Consider the following 21,166-nt stretch of genomic DNA (forward strand, 5'->3'; position numbering starts at 1 on the left):
CACTGGGTCAAGAAGTCCTTATTTTAAAAATTACATGGCTGGGTGCAGTGGCTCATGCCTGTAATTCCAGAACTTTGGGAGGCCAAGGCAGGTGGATCACCTGAGGTCAGGAGTTCGAGATGAGCCTGACCAACATGGTAAAACCCTGTCTCTGCTAAACAATACAAAAATTAGCTGGGTGTGGTGGCGGGCACCTGTAATCCCAGCTACTACTCAGGAGGCTGAGGCAGGAGAATCGCTTGAACCCAGGAGCTGAAGATTGCAGTAAGCCAAAAATCACGTCATTGCACCCCAGCCTGGGTGACAAGAGCAAGACTCCGTCTTAAAAAACAAAAAAAAATTACAGGCCAGGGACACTGGCTCACACCTGTTAACTCTAGCACTTTGGGAGGCTGAGGCAGGCGGATCATGAGGTCAGGAGATCGATATCAGCCTGGCCAATACGGCAAAAATCCCATCTCTACCAAAAATACAAACATTAGCCAGGCGTGGTGGTGTGCACCTGTAATCTCAGCTACTCTGGAGGCTGAGGCAGGAGAATCGCCTGAACCTTGTAGGCGGAGGTTGTGGTGAGCCGAGATTATGCCACTGCACTCCAGCCTGGGTGACAGAGCAAGACTCCATCTCAAAAAAGAAAACACTGCATATACTTTTTTATAAAGCATGTCAGTTTTGAATGGAAGGCAATTCTGCTGTCTCACCCTCAAAAGTATACTACACAAACACCGATGCATTCTATCAAAATCACTGCATAAGTGAAGTTAAATGTAAACTATGATGTCATAGAAAATTAGCTTTGAAGAAACATAAAATTACAAAAGATGACTATAGCATGCTATAAAACTGAAACCTAAAAAACCTAAAAAGACTAAGAAAATAAGAATTTTTAAAAAGTATAAATGCATGGACATAAATAGGAAAATAAAGTACTATTTATATTTACTAGTTTGGCAAAGCCCCTAAGAATAATTTCCCAGCCAGGCGCCATGGCTCACGCCTGTAATCCCAACACTTTGGGAGGCTGAGGCAGGCGGATGACCTGATGTCAGGAGTTCAAGACCAGCCTGGCCAACATGACGAAAACCCATCACTACTAAACACATAAAAAAATTAGCCAAGCATGGTGGCGGGATTCCTCCTCGGGAGACTGAGGCGAGAGAATCGCTTGAACCCAGGAGTCAGAGGTTGCAGTGAGCCAAGACTGCCCCATAGCACTCCAGCCTGGGCGACAGAGGGGGACTCCATCTCAAAAAAAATAATAATAATAATGATGATAATATAATAATTTCCCAACTGGCACAGAGTTGGCGAAAATCCTTTTATGGAGACTATATAAAATGATTCAACTCATATTTCTACATATATTAGCATTATTTTTGAATGCTAAGAAATGCAAATAACCCTGTTTAAACAGATGAGGAATACAGGAAACGATATACTAAGTATTACACAGCAATCCAAAATTATAAAGATATCACATTAACGCATTTTATAAATCGGATGGGATACTAATAACACAAAGAAAAAACTGCTGTTTATTCAGCTATCACACACCAAATATTTTAAGATGTATCCCAATTTTCAAAGTTAAAATGTGCAAAAATATGCATCTTAGGGTTGATTACATATGGAAATGTACAAAAACTGGAAAATGCTTTCACACACAAGAGTGGAAAAAACAGCTGTAACTGCCATAACAACAAAAGCAAAAGTGTTAAAACAATTCTGTGGGCTAGGCACTGTACAGAATGCTTTTTATGTGTCATCTCCCCTACTTTTTAAAACAATGTAGGCCGCCTGCGGTGGCTCAAGCCTGTAATCCTAGCACTTTGTGAGGCCAAGGCAGGCAGATCACTTGAGGTCAGGAGTGTGAGACCAACCTGTCCAACATGATGAAACCTTGTCTCTACCAAAAACAAAAAAATTAGCCAGTCGTGGTGGCGGGTGCCTGTAGTCCCAGCTACTCAGGAGGCTGAGGCAGGAGAATCACTTGAACCCGGGCGGCGGAGGTTGCAGTAAGCGGTGGTCATGCCACTGCACTCCAACCTGAGTGACAAAACAAGACTCCGTCTCAAAAACAAAACAAAACAAAACAAAACAACCAATGTAAGTATTAGTATCTTTTTTTTTTTTTTTTTTTTTTTTTTTTGAGACGGAGTCTCGCTCTGTCGCCCAGGCTGGAGTGCTGTGGCCGGATCTCACCTCACTGCAAGCTCCGCCTCCCGGGTTCACGCCATTCTCCTGCCTCAGCCTCCCGAGTAGTTGGGACTACAGGCACCCGCCACCTCGCCCGGCTAGTTTTTTGTATTTTTTAGTAGAGACGGGGTTTCACCGTGTTAGCCAGGCTGGTCTCGATCTCCTGACCTCGTGATCCGCCCGTCTCGGCCTCCCAAAGTGCTGGGATTACAGGCTTGAGCCACCGCGCCCGGCCTAGTATCTCTCTTTTATAGATTATCCCATTATGAGAGGTACGGAGTAATAACAAACCCAATTAAAGACATAGAAAGATGAAATACGAAGGAAGGATTCAAACCCAAGGCAGCCTGACTCCAGAAACAAAGGATTAACCACACAATGATTACAATTGCAAGAAGTACCTAAGCATGTGGTTATAGGCTGGAAGAAAACATGATCTGCCACAGTAACTAGACCAGATTGGTTTTCTCCCCACTTACAAAACAGTCTTTTGTTTTTTTTTTTTTTTTGTGATGGAGTCTTGCTCTGTTGCCCAGGCTGGAGTGCAGCAGCAAGATCTTGGCTCACTGCAATCTCAAGCGATTCTCCTGCCTCAGCCTTCCGAGAAACTGGGATTATAGGTGTGTGCCACCACGCCCACCTAATTTTTGTATTTTTAGTAGAGACGGGATTTCACCATATTGTCAAGGCTGGTCTCGAACTCCTGACTTCTTGATCCTACTGCCCCAGCCTCCCAAAGTGCTGGGATTACAGGTGTGAGCCACCGAACCCAGCCTAAAACATTCTATTAAAATGCTGTTTTGAGTCATAAAAAAAATACAAAATTTAAGATTATTGCTTCTGTTACTGATTTTTTTCAAAACAGAGCATATTAAAGTACATTAAAAGCAGGCTGGCCGGGCACGGTGGCTCAAGCCTGTAATCCCAGCACTTTGGGAGGCCGAGACGGGCGGATCACAAGGTCAGGAGATCGAGACCATCCTGGCTAACATGGTGAAACCCCGTCTCTACTAAAAATACAAAAAACTAGCCGGGCGAGGTGGCGGGCGCCTGTAGTCCCAGCTACTCAGGAGGCTGAGGCAGGAGAATGGCGTGAACCCGGGAGGCAGAGCTTGCAGTGAGCTGAGATCCGGCCACTGCACTCCAGCCTGGGCGACAGAGCGAGACTCCGTCTCAAAAAAAAAAAAAAAAAAAAAGCAGGCTGGGTACGGTGGCTCACGCCTGTAATCAAAGTACTTTGAGAGGCCGAGGCGGGCGGATCATGAGGTCAGGAGTTCGAGACCAGCTTGGCCAACATACAGTGAAACGCCGTCTCTGCTAAAAAAAATACAAAAATTAGCTGGACGTGGTGGTGTGCACCTGTAGTCCCAATCACTTGGGAAGCTGAGGCAGTAGAATCGCTTGAACCTGGGAGGTGGAGGTTGCAGTGAGCCAAGATCACACCACTGCACTCCAGCCTGGGCGACAGAGAGAGATTCCATCTCTCCAAAAAAAAAAAAAAAAAAAAAAAAGCAAAGATTATTCTGTACCTTCAAATATATTAAATAGATACTATTATTTTAGTTTTATACCAGTCAACATTTACTTAAATTTACATGAATGCTGACCATTTTCTTTGTTCATTATTCTTTCTTGCATCTCGGAGTTTTCTTTGAAAACATTTACCACCTACCCAAAGGATATCATTCAGAACTTCTTAGTAAATTCTCTCAAGTTGTGCTTTCTCTGAAAATACATTTTTAACCATCCTTGCCATACACAGAATTCTCAATAGGCATATAACCCCTTTCAGGCACCTAAAAGACATCCTGTACTTTCTGGTTTATACGATGGCTAATAAGCAATCGGCCATCAGGTTAACTGCCATTCTTAATCTCTCTCTACTCTCTGATTTATTTATTTATTTATTTTTTTTTTTTTTGAGACGGAGTCTCGCTCTGCCGCCCAGGCTGGAGTGCAGTGGCCGGATCTCAGCTCACTGCAAGCTCCGCCTCCCGGGTTCACGCCATTCTCCTGCCTCAGTCTCCCGAGTAGCTGGGACTACAGGCGCCCGCCACCTCGCCCGGCTAGTTTTTTGTATTTTTTAGTAGAGACGGGGTTTCACCGTGTTAGCCAGGATGGTCTCGATCTCCTGACCTCGTGATCCGCCCGTCTCGGCCTCCCAAAGTGCTGGGATTACAGGCTTGAGCCACCGCGCCCGGCCTTACTCTCTGATTTATTAATGAGGCTTTACAATCATTAAAAGTCTAAGTGCAAAATTGTTTTTTATTTGATATAACTGGGATCCGCAGAACTCCTGAAAAATTTCATCAATTCTGTAAAATTCTCAGCCATTCTCTCCTAAAATATTCACTCTTCACCAACTGCTCTATTATTTCCTTCTGAAACTCCAATAAAATATATGCTACCTTGTCATCTTGTTCCATGTATCAGGTTCTTTCCTATTTTCCATTTTGTTGTCTCTCTAGTTGCATTCTGAACAATTTCTTACGATCTTTCTTCCAGTTCGCCAATTTTCCCAAGTTTCTAACTTGCTGTTCAACTTGTGAAGTTTCTAAGCTCCCTTTTTATATTTTTCATTTCTTAAAGTTCCTTTTAGCTCTTTCCTCAAATCTATCTGATCAACTTTTTTGTTTCTGGCCCATCTTTTTTCTTCTTTTAAGCATATCAAACATTTTAATCGTGTAGTCTACACTTGATGATAATTCCAATATTTGTAATTTTGAGGGCTTAATTTTGTGACTTGTTTTTTCTGCTAAATCATGATCCTAATGACTTACATGCTGTAAGGCCATTTTTCTTAGAACTTTGTAATAATTTTATCAAAGATTACGTTTACATGGGCTTTTTTTAGACAGGGTCTCACTCTGTTGCCCAGGCTGGAGCGCAGGGGCATGATCACAGCTCACTGCAGTCTCAAACTCCTGGGCTCAAGCAATCATCCCACCTCAGCCTGGTGACCAGCTAGGACTACAGGTTTGAGCCACCACATGGATACGTTGTTTTTGTTTTTGTTGAGATGGGGTGTGGCTATGTTGTCTAGCCAGTCTTGAACTCCTGGTCTCAAAGGATCATCTCACCTTGGCCTCCGGAAGTGCTGGGATTATAGGTATGACCCACCACAACAGGCCTAAACTGGCTCTTAAGGAGATGATTTTACTTCTGCTAGACGTCTGCAAGGAAGACTACCAATCTGGACTAGATTTAAATTTTTTTTTTTTTTTTTTTTGAGACAGAGTCTGGCTCTGTCACCCAGGCTGGAGTGCAGTGGCGCGATCTCGGCTCACTGCAAGCTCCGCCTCCCGGGTTTACGCCATTCTCCTGTCTCAGCCTCCCGAGTAGCTGGGACTACAGGCGCCCGCCACCTCGCCCGGCTAGTTTTTTGTATTTTTTAGTAGAGACGGGGTTTCACCGTGTTAGCCAGGATGGTCTCGATCTCCTGACCTCGTGATCCGCCCGTCTCGGCCTCCCAAAGTGCTGGGATTACAGGCTTGAGCCACCGCGCCCGGCCGATTTAAATTTTCAATTGGAGTTTTTTGGAAATAATAGGTAGTGCAAAATCTAGCAATACTCTGGTATCAAAGAGGATCTGTGGTTAGAATCATCAAAGACCTTTCCTGCATCAACCCAGAGCCAAGGCTAAAACTGTCAAGTGTGCTTTTCTCTGGGAAAGTTTGGGTTTTTTTTTTCCTACCTTTTTTAAGACAGGGTCTCACTCTGTTGCCCAGGCTGGAGTACAGTGGCACCATCAAGGCTCACTGCAGCCTCAACCTCCAAGCTGAAGCAATCCTCTAACTTCTCAACCTTCCAAGTACCTGGGATTACAGGTGCATGACACCATGCCCAGCTAATTTTTTTGTATTTTTTACAGAGACGGGGTTTTGTCATGTTGCCTAGGCTGGTCTTGAATGCCTGGGCTACAGTGATCCTCATGCATCAGCTTCCCAAAGTGCTGGGGCTACAGGCATAAACCACCATGTCCAGCCTCATTTGCTTTTCTACCAGCTTAAATCTCTGCTTTAAAAAAACTTTATATGTGTTGAATTCGCAATGGCTGACACTTGTAATCCCAGCACTTTCAGGGGCCAAGACAGGAGGACTGCTTGAAACCAGAAGTTCAAGTCCAGTTTAGCAACATAAGAAGACCCTATCTCTACAAAAAAGGTTAAAAACTTAGCCGGTGGTGGTACACATCTATAGTTCCAGTTACTTGGGAGGCTAAGGCTGGAGGATTGCTTGAGTCTGGGAGACTGAGGCTAGTGAGCCAAGATCACACCATTGTACTACAGCCTGGATGACAAAGCGGGACTGTCTCAAAAAACAAAACAAAAAGGGCCAGGCATGGTGACTCATGCCTTTAATCCCAACACTATGGGAGGCTGAGGCAGGCAAATTGCTTGAGCTCAGGAGTTCAAGACCAGCCTGGGCAACATGGCAAAACCCTGTCTCTACAAAATACTTAAAAAATTAGCCAGACGTGGTGGCACATGCCTACAGTCCCAGCTACTTGAGAGCCTGAGGCAAGAGGATCACTTGAGTCCAGGAGGTAAAGACTGAAAAGAGCCATGAGGTATTCTCAGAATAGCTCATTCATTATATTTCAAGAAAGTAATACCAGTATTTTTTCTTAAAGCTAAATTAAAGAGTAATTCCAAAAACTGAGACAATTATGGTATAACAGGAAAAAAAAATTAACTTCATTCTGCCACCCAATCATTATGTAATCATTCTGCTTCTCTATCTTTAAGAATATAACGCCTAGGCCAGGCACAGTGGCTCACGCCTGTAATCCCAGCACTTTGGGAGGCGAAGGTTGATGGACCCACTTGAGGTCAGGAGTTCGAGAACAGCCTGGCCAACATGGTGAAACACTGACACTTTTCAATAAAAATACAAAAATTGGCCGGGCGCGGTGGCTCACGCCTGTAATCCCAGCACTTTGGGAGGCCGAGACGGGCGGATCACGAGGTCAGGAGATCGAGACCATCCTGGCTAACACGGTGAAACCCCGTCTCTACTAAAAAATACAAAAAACTAGCCGGGCAAGGTGGCGGGCGCCTATAGTCCCAGCTACTCGGGAGGCTGAGGCAGGAGAATGGCGTGAACCTGGGGGACGGAGCTTGCAGTGAGCTGAGATCCGGCCACTGCACTCCAGCCTGGGCGACAGAGCGAGACTCCGTCTCAAAAAAAAAAAAAAAAAAAAAAAAATACAAAAATTAGGTCGGGCGCGGTGGCTCACACCTGTAATCCCCAACACTTTGGGAGACCAAGGCAGGTGGATCACCTGAGGTCAGGAGTTCAAGCCAGCCTGGCCAATGTGGTGAAACCCCATCTCTACTAAAAATACAAAAATTAGCCAGGCGTGGTGGTGGGTGCCTGTAATCCCAGCTACTTGGGGGGCTGAGGCAGGCGAATCACTTGAGTCCAGGAGGCAGAGGTTGCAGTGAACCAAGATCACACCATTACACTCCAGCCTAGGCAACAGGATTGAAACTCCATCTCAAAAAGAGAAGAAAAAAATGATCCAGGCATGTTAGCGTGTGGCTGTAGTCCCAGCCACTTGGGAGGCTGAGGCAGAAGAATCACTTAAACCTGGAGGCAGATGCTACAATGACCCAAGACTGTGCCACTGCACTCCAGCCTGGGTAACAGAGTGAGACTCCATCTCAAAATATTAATCAATTAATTAATTAAAACAGAAGTCTTTTGCTTTGTAGTGCTTCCTGGCTTTCGGTTTCATGGCTGCTAGAAGCTTTTACAACAGCAAAACCAGTAACAAGATAACCACCCTTACGTGGGGAGCTAAAGCATCTTTGAAGTAGCACCATGAATCCAAGACTATAGCAACATCTTGGATTAGAGATGTTAATTCACAACTTCCTCATATCGTAAGTAGCTCAGGGAGAAACCAACTAGTTTTCAAACAGCCCCACCAGGAGAAGTATCAAAGTACTACTTAAGAACTTATAAGTAACAATTTTCTTTTTTCTTTTTTTTTTTTTCAGACAAGAGTTTTGCTATGTAGCCCAGGCTGGAGTGCAGTGACGCGATCTCAGCTCACTGCATCCTCCACCTCCCGGATTCAAGCAATTCTCTGCCTCAGCCTCCCAAGTAGCTGGGATTACAAGCGCCCACCACCATGCCCAGCTAATTTTTTGTATTTTTAGTAGAGATGGAGTTTCACCATCTTGGCCAGGCTGATCTTGAACTCCTGACCTCGTGATCCACCCACCTCGGCCTCCCAAAGTGCTGGGATTATAGGCGTGAGCCACCACACCTGGCATAACTAGCAATTTTCAAAAGCAAGACACTTTCATATTTGCCACTATAAATACATGCAAAAAGTGCTTGCTGTACCAAAAGTATCTCATCAAAGTTTTTAAACAATCAATCATTATTCAAATCCACTCTGGCTAAATTAAGCAGAGGGTTTTGTTTTATTTTTGAAACAGGGTCTCACTCTTTTGCCCAGGCTGGAGTACCGTGGCACTTCAGCTCACTGCAGCTTTAACCTCCCAGGATCAACCAATACTCCCACCTCAGCCTCCTAAGCTACAGCCACATGCCACCACATCTGGTAAATTTTTGTACTTTTTGTAGACAGGATTTCATCATGTTGTACAGGCTGGCCTTGAATTCCTGATTTCAATCTCTCAGCCAGCCTCGGCCTCTCAAAGTGCTGGGATTACAGGCATGCACCACCATGCCCAGACTGAAAGGTAGTTATTTTTTGAGATGGGGTCTCACTCTAGGGCCTAGGCTGGAGTGCAGTGGTGTGATCTTGGCCCACTGCAGCCTCTGCCTCCCAGGTTCTAGGGATCCTCCAACCTCAGCCTATTGAGTAGCTAGGACCACAGGCACGTGACACCATGCCCAGCTAATTTCTTTGGTGTTTTTTTTTTTTTTTTTTTAGTAGAGATGGGATTTCACCATGTTGCCCAGGCTGGTCTCAATCTCACAAGCTTAAGTGATTTACCCACCTTAGCCTCCCAACCAAAGTGCTGGGATTACAGGTGTTGAGCCACTGCACCAGGTCATCTGAAAGGTGCAGTGGACACTCTCCTTATTAAAGGACACTCTCCTTTTTAAAGGAGAGTGTCAGTACTCCAATTGTCACTAGGAGGGGTGAAAAAACAGATGCAAAGATAATATCACCCAAAATAATGTTGCACAAGATCTGGTGAGAAAACCACTATCCCTGTCACCACCAGGCATTAAATAACAAGATTCAAATCCATTATAACCTTTACTACTGCCAGCACCAAAGCCACATCTCTATTAAGAACTCAATCTGCAACTATTACCTCCACTTAAAGCTGACCAACCCTGCTGCCATTCCTAACTGCAAAATGGAAGTTATAAATAGAACCTTCACTTCCTTACATTGTGTACTTTCAAAGAGAAGTCATCCGAGTGTGTCTGCAGATCACATACCTGCATCCAAGAAAACATGGAGGGTGGGGGCGGTGGCTCACGCCTATAATCCTAACACTTTGGGAGTCCAAGGCAAGTGGATCACTTGAGCTTAGTTTGAGACCACCATGGGCCATATGGCAAAACCCCATTACTACAAAAAAACCCACAAGAATTAGCTGGGCATGGTGGCACACACCTGTAGTCCCAGCCAGTTGGAGAGCTGAGACAGGAGGATCACTTGCACCTGGGAGGTGGAGGTTACAGTGAGCCAAGATGGTGACACTGCACTCCAGCCGGGGTGACAAAGTGAGCCCGTCTCAAAAAAAAAAAAAAAAAAAAAGGGAGAAGCTGGGAATTGAAGTTTTCACTAGTACACATACTGAGGAGGCCTGACCCATAACATGGGCAATTTTGCAAATGTAGACATACAACCAAAAATTGGAAGGCTGGCCGGGCGCGGTGGCTCAAGCCTGTAATCCCAGCACTTTGGGAGGCCAAGACGGGCGGATCACGAGGTCAGGAGATCGAGACGATCCTGGCTAACACAGTGAAACCCCGTCTCTACTAAAAAATACAAAAAAACTAGCCGGGCGAGGTGGCAGGCGCCTGTAGTCCCAGCTACTCGGGAGGCTGAGGCAGGAGAATGGCCTGAACCCGGGAGGCGGAGCTTGCAGTGAGCTGAGATCCGGCCACTGCACTCCAGCAAGGGGGACAGAGTGAGACTCCGTCTCAAAAAAAAAAAAAAAAAAAAAAAAAAATTGGAAGGCTTCTGACGTGACAAATATTCACAATAAGAGACTAAGGCTGGCCGGGCACGGTGGCTCAAGCCTGTAATCCCAGCACTTTGGGAGGCCGAGACGGGCGGATCACAAGGTCAGGAGATCGAGACCAGCCTGGCTAATACAGTGAAACCCCGTCTCTACTAAAAAATACAAAAAACTAGCCGGGTGAGGTGGCGGGCGCCTGTAGTCCCAGCTACTCGGGAGGCTGAGGCAGGAGAATGGCGTAGACCCGGGAGGCGGAGCTTGCAGTGAGCTGAGATGCGGCCACTGCACTCCAGCCTGGGCGACAGAGCGAGACTTCGTCTCAAAAAAAAAAAAAAAAAAAAAAAAAGAGACTAAGGCTAATATTTAACACACAAAGTATGCCATATATAATTAATTTACAAATATCCAAATATTGGAGGACTATGCTCAAAAACATTTTCTCCTGATGGGGTACACTATTTCATTAAATATTTAATAACTGATCAAAATAATTAATAAATATATTCCATTCAGCAGTACGCTACCTCAAAATCTGATGTCTCCCTGATAATGAATGGTGCCAAGAATACTCAAAGTGTAAGGTCTACGGCATAAAGACAAGCCGTACTTCTCCGGGAATATTTATATCTTTCACCAGCCTAGTTAAGACTACACATTTTATTTTATTCATTTATTTATTTTTTTGAGACAGATCTCTCACTCTGTTGCCCAGGTTGGTGTGCAATGGCGCGATCTTGGCTCACTGCAACCTCCGCCTCAGCCTCAACAATTCTCCTGCCTCAGCCTCCTGAGTAGCTCGGATTACAGGTGTGCGCCACCACGCGGCTAATATTTTTCTTTTAGTAGACACAGGGTTTCACAACATTGGTCAGACTGGTCTTGAACTCCCGACCCCGTGATCTGCCTGCTTCAGCCTCCCAAAGTGCTGGGATTACAGGCGTGAGCCATTGCACCCGGCCAACACTATACATTTTAAAAGCCACTGATGCACACAAGAAGACATATTAAAGGTTGTAGAGTGCAGTATTGAACCCACAAGTGAAAAACTGAACACCACCTAAACGTCCACCTACAGGTGAATAGTTAAATATGGTCTATCTCTTAATGTGGAATGCCATAAAAGTTTAAGAAAACCAAAATAGGACACATTCACCAACATGGAAATTGTTCCAATGCATATTGTTCAGTGAAAAAAGTAAAGCTGCAAAACAATAAGCACTTTATATTACCATTTGTATTAACAAACAAAATCACTGTAGAGATAAATATACAGGTATAGGCTAGGCACAGTGGTGCATGTCTGTAATCCCAGCACTTCTGGAGGCTAAGGCTGAGGGATCGCCTAACCCCAGGAATTCAAGATCAGCCTGGGAAACACAGTGAAACCCTGTCTTTACAAAATCACAAGAATTAGCCAGGCATGGCAACATACACCTCTAGTTCCAGGTACCCAGAAGGCTGAGACAAGAGGATGGCTTGAGAATGGGAGGAGGTTGCAATAAGCCAAGATCATGCCACTGCCCTCCAGCCTGAATGACAGAGCAAGACCCTGTCTCAACAGAACAACACAACAACAGCAACAACAATAAAAACAGAAAAGACCTGAAAGGTTACAATACTGTTAAAACAACAGAATTACAAATTACCAAGATTGTTTGCCGAACAGGGAAAATGTGCAAAGGACAGACTGGAATAGATTATCATAAAATATCATTTTTACCCTATTCAATAGCCCAGATTCAATACTATTTTGATAAGCATGAAAAGGAAAAATCAGTTCATTGCTATAATTTGTATAACTCTTCTGAAGAATTGGCAATGTTTATTAAAACCCTTAAATACACAATTTTGATCCAAAAATTGTACTTGTCAGATTTACTCGCAAGAAACTGAGATATATAAAAACATGTTAAGTGCAAGGATGCTTACCACACTAATTTTACACACATCCAACCATAGAGGTGAACTGTAGTTCATCCATAAAATAGAATATACCAGATCCTTAAAACCAGATTGTACGGAAAACTGTTAAAATCTGAGTAAGTTCTATGGACTGTATCAATGTTAATTTGCTGCTCATTATACCATAGTATAGTTATGGAAGGTGCTACTACAATGAGAAACTGAGCAACGACTTCACAGGACCACATTGTACCCTGTTTTGCAACTTCATGAATCTATAATTACAGTGATGTGCTACATTAATGACATTTTGATCAAGCACAAACTGCATGTACAACAGTGGTCCCACAAGATTATAATGGCCATACCATATAGCCTAGGTGCGTAGTAGGCTATACCATCTAGATTTGTGTAAATATTTTCTGATGTTCACATAATGAAATCCATGACACATCCCTCAAGACATATCCCTGAACAAGGCAAGACTGAATTATCTCTAGAAAGTTTTGAAAAATGGAGAAAAATTTTTAGAAAGTATGGGAAATGTTCACTACCTGTGATACTGTAAAATAAATACTTTACAGTGTATTTTAATTGTGTATGATAGCATCCATATACAACTAAAATTCTTACAATCTCCAAAGTGATGTCTTTTTGCATGCTAATACGTTCACTGATGGCCGGCAGCCCCTAAGTCAGTTTAGCTAGAATAAAATCTGTCTTTTCATTTAGATTCTAGATAGCCAATAAAATTTTTTTTTTTTTTTTTTTTTTTTGAGACGGAGTCTCACTTTGTCGCCCAGGCTGGAGTGCAGTGGCATGATCTCAGCTCATTGCAACCTCTGCCTCGTGGGGTCAAGCAAGTCTCCGCCTCAGCCTCCTGAGTAGCTGGGATCAGAGGCGCCCACCACCATGTCCGGCTAATTTTTGTATTTTCAGTAGAGATGCGGTTTCACCATGTTGGTCACGCTGGTCTCAAACTCCTGACATTGTGATCCACCTGCCTTGGCCTCCAAAGTGCTGGGATTACAGGCGTGAGCCACCACGTCCAGCCAATAGCCAAGTTTTATTCATCTTCTCACCACAGTTTAGACTGCCATCAAAATCTTGCTCACTTCCACAGGATTAGAAGCCCTTGAGATTACACAGTTGTATAAATATCTACTAAATGATGTAAATTGTCCAAATGCATGCTAAACTATCTGACAACACATACATAATATGCCAGCACATAGATATTCAAGAAAAAGATCTAAACTACCTGTAGGCTGGGCGTGGTGGCTCACGCCTGTAATCCCAGCACTTTGGGAGGCTGAGGCAGGCAGATCAACTGAGGTCAGGAGTTCGAGACCAGCCTAACCAACAAGGAGAAACCCCGTCTCTACTAATAATACAAAATTAGCTGGGTGTGGTGGCACATGCCTATAATCCCAGTTACTCGGGAGGCTGAGGCAGGAGAATCACTTGAACCAGGGAGGCAGAAGTTGCAGTGAGCCAAGATTGCACTCCAGCCTGGGCAACAAGAACAAAACTCTGTCTCAAAAACAAAATAAATAAATAAATAAATAAAAATAAACTATCTGTAAAACTGCTGGTTCAATCACCACCCTCATTTCTAAGCAATATGTCATCCCCAAATAAGCCAAAGGCAGTCCTGATTATTGTCCCATTTAATGCTAAATTCTACCTTCAGAGAGAGAAAAATGAAAGGAAAAAAGAGAACCATCAACTTCTTGTGAAAATGATATCTTCCTGTCCTAAGAAATTATAGACTAAGGTAACAGAACCAAGAGTTAGGAAGAAAATCACCAAATTAGCCGGGCGAGGTGGAGGCGCCTGTGGTCCCAGCTACTCGGGAGGCTGAGGCAGGAGAATGGCGGGAACCCGGGAGGCGGAGCTTGCAGTGAGCTGAGATCTGGCCACTGCACTCCAGCCTGGGCGACAGAGCGAGACTCCGTCTCAAAAAAAAAAAAAAAAAAAAAAAAAAAAAAGAAAGAAAATCACCATAAATACGGTAAAACCATCCCTTTGGACATACATAACCTTTTGTTTTACTTACCTATTTACTATCAGAAACAGAAATCCCATGCCACTTAACCCCATAAATGCTGTAAAACAGAAATAAAATGTATAAATTGATTAAATGTATTTTGCCCCATGACAGATCAATCATCCAGGTTCAATTTTTGTATCTCCAATACTGAGAGGGCTACTACTAAGTTACAAGCACTTAGGGGGAAAAACAAAACAAAAAAAAAACAACTGTCATTTCTTCCAAAGTAACTTCAGAATCCTACCAGAAAATGCTTAGGGCTATTCTACAAAAAGTAAAAATGAAAATTAAAGTGGGAATTCTTCACTCATTCAGAGAATAGTAATAACATTTATGGAACATTTAATTCATCTTCATAACAATTTCAGTTAAGGCCTATTATCATCCACATTTTACAGATAAGGAAAAAGTTACTTTACTTCAAGGTAAAGTAATCTGCCCAAAGTTACAGAGCTATTAAGAAAAAACCAGGATTTAATCCTAAGGAGTCTAGGGGCTGGGCAGGGTAGCTCACGCCTGTAATCCCAGCACTTTGGGAGGCCAAGGTGGGTGGATCACCTGAGGTCAGGAGTTCAAGACCAGTCTGGCCAACATGGTGAAACCCCGTTTCTACTAAAAATATAATAATTAGGTGGCCATGGTGGCATGCGCCTGTAGCCCCAGCTACTTGGGACACTGAGGCAGGAGAATCACTTGAACCTGGGGAGCAGAGGCTGCAGTGAGCCAAGATCACGCCACTGCACTCCAGCTTGGGCAACAGAGTGAGACTCCGTTTCAAAAATTAAAAAGAAAAGAAAGAAATGAATATAGAAAACAGCCACCGGATGACAACTAGGGTCCCCAGGCTGGGCTCAGTGGTTTACGTCTGTAATCCCAGCACTCTGGGAGGCTGAGGCAGGCGAATCACCCGAGTTTAGGATTTCAAGACCAGCCAGGCCAACATGGTGAAACCCCATCTCTACTAGATGGGGTTGGTGGTGCACGTCTGTAATCACAGCTACTCAGGAGGCACGAAAATCACTTGAACCCGGGAAGCAGGAGTTGCAGTGAGCTGAGATTGTGCCACTGCACTCCAGCCTAGGCAACAGAGCAAAAATCCATCTCAAAAAATAAATAAAACATTTTAAAAATACAAAAATTAGCCAGGTGTGGAGGTGGGTGCCTGTAATCCCAGCTACTCAGGAGGCAGAGGAGAATCACTTGAACCCGGGAGGCAGAGGTTGCAGTGAGCCAAGATCATGCCACTGCACTTCAGCCTGAAGGACAGAACAAGTCACTATCTTCAAAAAAAAAAAAAAAAAAGAATCAACTAGGGATTCTGATAAAATGCAGACTGATTCAGTAATTCAGGGGTAGAGTTTCTACTGTAACAAACCAGAGTTCTTACTCTAACAAACCCCTGGGTTAAAGGAGCTTGCTGCTATCTACAGATAATACTTTGAACAGCAAGGAAACTGGACCACCCTAAGTTGTTTCCACCAACCTCTCCAAGTTGTCAAAAATCAGAATTCACTTGCCCTCTATTGTGAAAGAAAATCTGAAGTTTATTCATCAATATTATCATCAGTATTATTACTGGTACTCTAGTACGAGCGGAAAAGACAGGATTTATATCCTAAAATTCCCACTATCTCAATCAGACGGCATCTGTCATTCATCAAAAGCAGCTGACGCCACCATAGGTTAGTGACACTTAAACTTTTGGGGGTCACAAATTGCTCTGAAATATAATCAAAGTTACAAATTTCTCCCTAGAATATTCAGCATGAGATTCACGAATCCTTTCATTAAAGATTAAGAATTCTAGGACAGGTACGGTGGCTCACCCCTGTAATCCCAGCACTCTGGGAGGCTGAGGCAGGTGGATCACAAGGTCAGGAGATCAAGACCATCCTGGCTAACACGGTGAAACCCCCGTCTCTACTAAAATTACAAAAAATAACCAGGTGTGGTGGTGGGCGCCTGTAATCCCAGCTACTTGGGAGGCTGAGGCAGGAGAATGGCGTGAACCCAGGAGGGGGAGGATGCAGTGAGCCGAGATTGCACCACTGCACTCCAGCCTGGGCGACAGAGACTGTCTCAAAAAAAAAAAAAAAAAAAAAAAAAAGATAAAGAATTATCTATTAATAGATGTCTAACAGACTGGGTGTTGTGGCTCACACCTGTAATCCCAGCACTTTGGGAGGCCAAAATGGGAGGATCGTTTGAGGCCAGGAGTTCGAAACCAGCCTAGCCATCATAGCAAGACCCTGTCTCCATTTTAAAAAGGTACCGGCCGGGCGCGGTGGTTCACGCCTGTAATCCCAGCACTTTGGGAGGCCGAGGCGGGCGGATCACAAGGTCAGGAGATTGAGACCATCCTGGAGAGCACAGTGAAACCCCATCTCTACTGAAAATACAAAAAAATTACCCGGGCGTGGTAGCGGGCGCCTGTAGTCCCAGCTTCTAGGGAGGCTGAGGCAGGAGAATGGCGTTAACCCGGGAGGCGGCGGAGCTTGCAGTGAGTGGAGATCACGCCACTGCACTCCAGCATGGGTGACACAGCGAGACTCCATCTCAAAAAAAACAAAAAACAAAACACAACAAAAAGGTACCTAACATTTACTATTTAATCCTGAAAATACTGAGCCATAACTTCAATTAGTCAGCTGATAAAGCTAATGGCGGCCGGGCTCGGTGGCTCAAGCCTGTAATCCCAGCACTTTGGGAGGCCGAGACGGGCGGATCACGAGGTCAGGAGATCGAGACCATCCTGGCTAACACGGTGAAACCCCGTCTCTACTAAGAAATACAAAAAACTAGCCGGGCGAGGTGGCGGGCGCCTGTAGTCCCAGCTACTCGGGAGGCTGAGGCAGGAGAATGGTCTAAACCCGGGAGGCGGAGCTTGCAGTGAGCTGAGATCTGGCCACTGCACCCCAGCCTGGGCGACAGAGCAAGACTCTGTCTCAAAAAAAAAAAAAAAAAAAAAAAAAAAGCTAATGGCTAACTACACAAACGAACTTAAATATACCTCAACCTCAAACATCAATATTAAATATCAAAATAGTTCTTTTTTTTTTTTCTTTGCTGGGCATGGTGGCTTACACCTGTAATCCCAGCAGTTTGGGAGGCTGAGGTAGGCAGATGACCTGAGGTCGGGAATTCGAGACCAGCCTGACCAACGCGGAGAAACCCCGTCTCTACTAAAAATACAAAATTAGCCAGGTGTGGTGGTGCATGTCTGTAATCCCAGCTACTCGGGAGGCTGAGGCAAGAGAATCGCTTGAACCCGGGAGGCAGAGGTTGTGGTGAGCCGAGATCACGCCATTGCACTCCAGCCTGGGCAACAAGAGCGAAACGCCATCTCAAAAAATAATAATTATTATTATTTTTTCTTTGTTGTTTTTTTTCTTTTTTGAGACAGAGTCTTGCTATGTCGTCCAGGCGGGAGTGCAGCGCACAATGTCGGCTCACTGCAACCTCCACCTCCTGGCCATTCTCAAGGAAACAGAAGGAAGGAAGGTAAACAAAAAGTGGCTCAGTCTCAGCAGAGATTTAGACCCAGGCAGGCTGGTCCCAGAGTCCATGTTTCTAGACATTGTTTTCTTCTTGCCTGCTGGTCAAAGAAAAATAAAAAAAAAAATCGGCCGGGCGCGGTGGCTCAAGCCTGTAATCCCAGCACTTTGGGAGGCCGAGACGGGCGGATCACGAGGTCAGGAGATCAAGAGACGATCCCGGCTAACACGGTGAAACCCCTTCTCTAATAGCCGGGCGAGGTGGCGGGCGCCTGTAGTCCCAGCTACTCGGGAGGCTGAGGCAGGAGAATGGCGTAACCCCGGGAGGCGGAGCTTGCAGTGAGCTGAGATCCGGCCACTGCACTCCAGCCTGGGTGACAGAGCAAGACTCCGTCTCAAAAAAAAAAAAAAAAAAAAGAAAAAAAAGAAAAAGAAAAAAAATCTTTTATGCAATCTTGTATATAAATGTATCTTAATTTTACTCAGTCACTGCCCTACTATTTTTTTTCTTCCTCCAACTCAAAAGGCAAAAATAATCCTATTTTCATTATCATGCTCAACTGCAACTTTCTGCCCTATAAAGTTACATTTCCCACAGCCAATATATATTTTAAAAAAATTTTTAAGACATGGGATGTCACTATGTTGCCCAGACTGGTCTTGAACTCCTGGACTCAAGCTATCCTTCCACCTCAGCCTCCCAAAGTGCTGGGATTACAGGTATAAGCCACCCCGCCCAGCCTGCCATACCCAATATAACAAATATTTCAGTACCCACTTACGTGCGTTATATTACTTTATTAGTATAGAAGGAAAATCTTGCCAATGAGCACACAGTAAACCTCTAATCTCTTCTGAAAATATACAAGTTATTATACAAACCAGAATACTTTTGAGAAGGAAAAAAGGTAAAACATCCGTCCCAGAAAATAGGCATATGCTGTGACCTTCCAGGGCAAAATGGCCAGTAAGATCATCTTACCTGCTAGTTAGTAGTATGAAACACTATCGAACTATTTGTTACACAAACCCTGCATTACTGCAGACTTTTCTACCCTGACGAGAAAATCCTTTTCTCACCAGGTGCGGTGGCTCACGCCTGTAATCCCAGCACTTTGGAAGGCCGTTGAGGAGGGCGGATCACCTGAGGTCGGGACTTCAAGACCAGCCTGACCAACATGGAGAATCCCCATCTCCACTAAAAATACAAAATTAGCCAGGCATGGTGGCACATGTCTGTAATGCCCATCTACTCAGGAAAGCTCAGGAAGGCTGAGGCAGGAGAATCACTTGAACCCGGGAGGCAGAGTTTGTGGTGAGCTATTGCACTCCAGCCTGGGCAACAAGAGAGAAACTCCATCTAAAAAAAAAAAAAAAAAAAGGCAGAAAATCCTTTTCTCTTCTCTCAATAACATACAAACCCAATAGAACTTAACTCACCCCTGGAGTCTGGCATTTATGAATGCAGTTCACATCCTACCCCTAATAATATTCATCTAAAGTACTCTTCTTTCTTTGGTTTAGAGCCCGTCATTTAAAAACCGTAGACATATTCTGTGAACCAAAGATTGGTTCAAGTGGTGGGACAAGGACACAGGTAAGACAGGAAAGATGAGTACATATTTAGATGTTTCTTATTCTTACATTTACTTACACTTTTACATTAGAATTTTTTTCAAAAGAGTAAATGTAAAGCACCTATTTGCATTTTAACATTTGTATTCCTTTAATTTTCATTTTTTTGAGACAGTCTCACTGTCACCCAGGCTGGAGTGCAGTGACATGATCTCGGCTCACTGTAACCTCTGCTTCAGGGTGTGCCTCAGCCTCCTGAGTACCTAGGACTACAGACATGTGCCCAGATAATTTTTGTACTTTTAGTAGACATAGGGTTTCGCCATGTTGGCCAGGCTGGTCTCAAACTCCTGGCCTCAAGTGATCCACTTGCGTTGGCCTCCCAAAGTTCTGGGATTACAGGTGCGAGCCAGCCCACCCAGCTGTATTCCTTCAAATCCTGCATGTAAATGTGTATTTTAACATACTGCCATCTTCATTCCTCTTTTAAAACTTATATTTGCCCAACCAAAAGTATACTCTCCAACTATAAAAAAAACTTTAAAGAATTAAATTGTTTGGCTTGCCCTAAATCAGAGTAAGTTAGTAACAAGGCTGAGACAAAAACTTAGAAGTTATACTTCTCTTAAATTAGTGCTATCTCACAGTAATTTTTGCAATCATCAGTGCTACTATCATGTCGTTCAATAAGCTCTCCAAAAATATTTACTATATAAAGCACAAATTTTAGAGGTGTTTGGAAGCCACCAATAATTTATATCACAATATAGTTGGTTTTGAGGATTAAATCATAGTATGATTTAACACAACGTAACTATCAGAAGTTAACACAACCTAACTATCAGAAGACATCAGTATTCTCAAATTATACATAAGAACTTGAGGTTCAGAGAAGCTATGTCACCTGCCTCAGGTCATACATTTGAACTCAAGATTCTAAAACCATTACAGAAAATCACGGTTTATAATACAGAACATTTACAATGTTTTAAAAATTGGAAACCTATACCTCAAATATTAAACATTAAAGAAAACAAAGCTTTGGCCAGACGCAGTGGCTCACACCTGCAATCCCAGTACTTTGGGAGGCCAAGGAGGGTACATCACAAGGTCAGGAGTTCGAGACCAGCCTGGCCAATATAGTGGAACTCCTTCTCTACTAAAAATACAAAAAATAGCTGGGCATGGTGGTATGCTCCTGTAGTCTCAGCTACTCCAGAGGCTGAGGCAGAAGAATCGCTTGAATCAAGGAGGCGGAGGTTGCAATGAGCCGAGATCATGCCACTGCACTCCAGCCTGGGCAACACAGCAAGACTCTGTCTCAAAAAACAAACAAAAAAACTGTTAAGATGGGCCGGGCGCGGTGGCTCAAGCCTGTAATCCCAGCACTTTGGGAGGCTGACACGGGTGGATCAACTAGGAGTTTGAGACCAGCCTGGCCAACATGGCAAAACCTTGTCTCTACTAAAAATACAAAAATTAGCCGGTATGGTGGCGCACGTCCATAGTCCCAGCTACTGGGGAGGCTGAGGTGAGAGAATCATTTGAACCCAGGAGGCAGACATTGCAGTGAGTCAAAATCGTGCAACTGCACTCCAGCCTGGGGCAACACAGCAAGACTCCCTCTCAAAAAAACAAAAACAAACAAAAAAAACCCAAAAACCTGTTAAATGATACTTTTTATGTTATATGTATTTCACAATTAAAAATACTTTTAACTGGTGGCATGAGCCTGTAGTCCCAGCTACTCAGGAGGCTGAAAC

At 44.0% G+C, this 21,166-nt stretch overlaps 1 protein-coding gene across 14 annotated transcripts in view; it reads right to left on the reverse strand.

Moving 5' to 3' along the window:
- LOC105474368 (La ribonucleoprotein 4) overlaps positions 1 to 21,166 on the reverse strand; it is an 88,654-nt gene that overhangs the window by 59,442 nt on the left and 8,046 nt on the right. For 2 of the 14 annotated variants that reach the window (XM_071071740.1, XM_071071741.1), the window contains exon 2: positions 14,341 to 14,389. The exons of the other annotated variants lie outside the window; for them this stretch is intronic. The gene's annotated coding sequence lies outside the window, so the exon portion shown is untranslated. The remainder of the gene's footprint in view (positions 1 to 14,340; positions 14,390 to 21,166) is intronic. 14 annotated transcript variants of the gene reach the window in all.

Source organism: Macaca nemestrina, chromosome 10, assembly GCF_043159975.1.
Source record: "Macaca nemestrina isolate mMacNem1 chromosome 10, mMacNem.hap1, whole genome shotgun sequence".
NCBI lineage: Eukaryota > Metazoa > Chordata > Mammalia > Primates > Cercopithecidae > Macaca > Macaca nemestrina.